General features: G+C 27.6%; 1 non-coding gene across 1 annotated transcript in view; it reads left to right on the plus strand.

Annotated features, from left to right (window-relative positions):
- The window catches only part of TRNAS-CGA (transfer RNA serine (anticodon CGA)), a 73-nt gene extending 58 nt beyond the window's left edge, over positions 1 to 15 (plus strand). Inside the window, exon 1 of the tRNA in view lies at positions 1 to 15. This exon is cut by the window's left edge and continues 58 nt beyond it. This is a non-coding gene — a tRNA (tRNA-Ser).
- Positions 16 to 5000: the final 4985 nt, after the last annotated feature.

Consider the following 5000-nt stretch of genomic DNA (forward strand, 5'->3'; position numbering starts at 1 on the left):
TTCCCGATGAGGACAAGATTTTAACTTTTATTCTTATTTCATATTTGATGTCATGTAGGCATATCATCAACTTTATGCTCATCAACATCACTGTAGACACATTTCTGTTTGTTATCAATATTATTAGAGGTAGTAGCTGAAGTAGGATATTGTGGTTGTTACTATTATTATTGTTACATATCCAGTCGACTAAGAAAACAATTGCAGTCTTATATAGTCTTAAAGATAACGTTCCAAGACCGTAGGGTTTATCTGTCGCTCTTATTCATCGTCTTCATCTTATCTATCTCCTTCTGAAGAGAGAGAGGGGGGGGGGAGAAAGAGAGAGGTAGGGAGGGAGGGAGGGAGAGAGAGAGGGGGGAAGGAGAGAGAGAGGGAGGAGGAGAGAGGGGGGAGGGGGTACATTATTTTATATATAAAAATATTTGATATAATTTAGTAAGTCCTTGTGGTGTAGTGGTTAACATAACTGACCTTAAATCAAGAGATCTCGGGTTCGATTCCCGATAAGGACAATACCTAGATCTTTTTTATTTTTCTTCTTTTCTTTTATTTCATGTTTGATATCATGTAGGCATCTCATCAACTTTATGCTCACCATCATCACTGTAAATATATCTTAATTTGTTAGCATAAATATCAGTGGTAGTAATTGTAATAGTATATCATGGTTGTTACTATAATTATCGTTATTTCTATGATATTCTTTATCATCAACAGATAGAAAGAGAGAAAACAAGAAAAACTATCGCATCTAATGAGATTTTCTTCGAAGGACAAACACAGAACTGAGGGCGTGAGATGCTCCTTCTCTCCTGCCTTTTGTGACGTGAAGTTGAGAGGAATGTCTGTCTGTCTCAAGTCTGTGTCTTATCCCCTGAGTGTCTGGTGGTTTATCAATGTATTTTTGTCCGTTTTTCTTGTTTACACACAAACACATGCACACACACACACACACACCATTATTGCTTCTGTTGTTGTTATCAATGTTATTTTTTTGTTATAATTGATCACTATTGTTATCATTATCATTATACTGATAATAATGATGATGACATTACTAATTATAATTTTAATGATAATAATAATAGTAATGACAATGATAACAATAATAGTAATAATAATATAATTAATATCAATATCATTTTTAACACTATTATTATTATTGTTATTAAGATAATAACAATAATGCTAATAATGATGATGAATACTGATGACGACTAACAGAACGACACCGACGACGACGAGAATGATGATGATGATTATTATTATCATTATTATCATCACACCATCATCTTCATCATCATCATCATCTTCTTCTTCTTCTTCTTCTTCTTCTTCTTCTTTTTCTTCTTCTTCTTCTTTTTCTTCTTCTTCTTCTTCTTCTTCTTCAACATCATCATCAACACTAACATCATCATCATTATCATCATCATCATCATCATCATCATCATCATCATCATCATCATCATCATCATCATCATCAATATCAATATCAATATCAATATCAATATCAATATCAATATCAATATCATTATCATTATCATTATCATTATCATTATCATTATCATTATCATTATCATTATCATTATCATTATCATTATCATTATCATTATCATTATCATTATCATTATCATTATCATTATCATTATCATTATCATTATCATTATCATTATCATTATCATTATCATTATCATTATCATTATCATTATCATTATCATTATCATTATTATCATCATCATCATTATCATAATTATTATCATTATTACTATCATTATTAATATTATTATTATAACTATAGATATAGTAACAATAGCAATGATGATATGATAACCTCAGTGACAATAACAGTAACAACAATAATAATAATAATAATAATAATAATAATAATAATAATAATAATAATAATAATAATAATAATAATAATAATAATAATAATAATAATAAAAATAATAATAATAATAATAATAATAATAATAATAATAATAATAATAATAATAATAATAATAATAATAATAATAATAATAATAATAATAGGAATAATAATAATGATAATAATAATAATAATAATAATAATAATAATAATAATAATAATAATAATAATAATAATAATAATAATAATAATAATAATAATAATAATAACAATAATAATAATAATAATAAATATTAAAGATAATGATAATAGCAGCAAAAATAGTTGGAGAATAAGAATATGAACAACAACAATAACAGTAATAACAACAATAACAATAACAATAGTAACTAGATAAACTGTACGACCGCGTTAACAGCCCGCCATTTGTCCCTTCAGTCAGCCCCGCGTTGTAATTGTTCCAAACACAAAGGCGTTTTCGGCCAAACTGAGATAGGTTCGTTTCCCAAAAGACAGTCGGGAAGCGCATCTGTCTCGGCGGTGTTGCCACGTGGGTGTCACCGATTGTCTTTTGTTTTTTTTTGTTTTTCGGATACCTGTTTCTCCTTTTTTTTCTTATTTTAGATTTGTTTGTTTTTTAATGGTTTGTGTTTATGATTTATTTGGATTTTTTTTTTAGCTCTATATCGTCCTCGTGTTTCATTTCTCTTCCTTCTTCGTGAGCTGTGATATGCAAATAAGATGCTAATATATGGCGTGTGGCCTCAGCTGGCAACAGTGACTTTTGCAAAAGTCAGACGTTTATTTTCTTATTTTACTTATATATTTTTTCTCTCTCTCCACGCTCCCTCTTCTTATTTTTTCTACTTATATAACAACAGTAGCATAGTGGCTTTCAGTGTACGAAGAATTTTCTTAACGAGTTTTTTTTATCTACCTTTTTATCACCATTATTATTTTTCTCTCTCCTACGTATTTTGTGTGTGTGTGTGTGTGTGTGTGTGTGTGTGTGTGTGTGTGTGTGTGTGTGTGTGTGAGTGAGAGGCCATGTTGAAAATTTTATAAGGAGTGTATTTAACAACATAATGTAGTTGATATGAGAGTGTATGAAAGTCGACCACAAAATTTCTAAAATCAGAGAAACCGTTATAATACTACAAAGTTGAACTTATAAACCAAGAACTTTTTAAAAATGAGTAGAAATTATTGAAAAATTGGTCGACAAAGTGATCATCATTACCGCATTATCATTTATATCATTCTTATCTTTATCAGTATCATTATTATTACCATTATCATTATCATTATAATCTCTATTAAATTTGTTATTATCATTATCATTATAATCACTATTAAATGTTATTTTCATTATCTTTAATATTGTTATTGTTATTGCATATGTTATTATTTCATTATCATCGCCATCATCATTATCATCATTATCATTGTCATCATCATCATCATCACCATTATCATCATTATCATCATTAACATTATCATTATCGTGATTAATCTTTATTACGATTATCATTATTACCATCATCATCATCATCACATTATCATCATCGTTATCATCATTATCGTGATTAATTTTTATTGACATTTTCATTTATATTTTCATTATAATTGTTGTTATTACTACTATGATTACTATAATCATTATCATTATTAACGTTGTCATTATTTCCCTTATTCTATTATCATCATTATAATTATTATTATCATCATCCTTATTATCATTGTTATCATTATAATTATTCTGTTATCATTATTGTTATTATTATTACTGTTATTATTATCAATGTTATTTATCATATTTATCATTGTTATCATTATCATCTTTATCATTGATTTTCTTATCATTATCATACTTATTGCTATTATCATCCTTATTATTATGATGACTATCTTTATCATCATTATCAATATCATTACCATAATCATTATTATTGTTATCATCATTATAAATGTCATTTATATTGTTGTTATTATTATTTTTACGATTATCATCATAATCATTATTGTATCATTATAATTTTTATCAGTATCATTATTATCATTATTATTTTCATCATTATCATTATTATTTTCATCATTATCATTATTATTATCATCATTATTATTAACATTATCATTATTATTGTTATTGTAGTTGTTTTTATTATCATTATTACTATTGCTTTTATTATTATGAGTATCATCATATTCATTTGTTAGTAATGATAATGATAATGATAATGATAATAATAATGATGATAATGATGATGAAAATAATGATAATGATAATGCTGATAATAATAATAATAACAATAATGATAAGGATAATAGAAGTAATAATGATGACAGCGATAATTATGATAATAACAATGATAATGATAACAATGATAATAACAATAATGATAGTAATGATAAAGATGATGATAATAATAGTAATAACATAATCATTATTGCTATTTTTGTTATTATAATTATTATCATAGTTATTGTTAGTAGTAGTTACAGGCTAATATTACTAGTAGTAGTATCATTATCATCATCATTCTTATAATCATAACTTGTTTGCCATCTTTATCATAACTGCTGTCATTTTCTTTATTAATATTATCATAATTATTAACATTATGAATATCACTCTTAATCATTATCGATATCATCACTATTTTTATCTTTATCATTATCATCGCCATGATTATCATCATCACCACTATCATCATCATCACCATCACTATCATCACCATCACCACCATCATCATCATCACCATCGCCATCATCATTATCATCACCACCATCATCATTACCATCATCACCACTATCACCATCATCATCCCCATCACCACCATCATCACCACCATCATCATCACTATCACCACCATCATCACCACCATCATCATCACCATCACCACCATCATCACCACCATCACCATCACCATCATCACCACTATCACCATTATCATCCCCATCACCACCATCATCATCACCATCACCATCACCACCATTCTAGAATCAGTGTAGCAGCAGTCATCCCCAACAGCCACCACTCACCACCACGAGGGAGAAGCAGAGTCATGCAGATCCATTTCTGCTCATTTTCTACGTGGCTTACTCCCCTGTAATGAAATAGAGGGGG

The sequence above is a fragment of the Penaeus vannamei genome, chromosome 15, assembly GCF_042767895.1.
Source record: "Penaeus vannamei isolate JL-2024 chromosome 15, ASM4276789v1, whole genome shotgun sequence".
NCBI classification, from domain to species: Eukaryota; Metazoa; Arthropoda; class Malacostraca; order Decapoda; family Penaeidae; genus Penaeus; species Penaeus vannamei.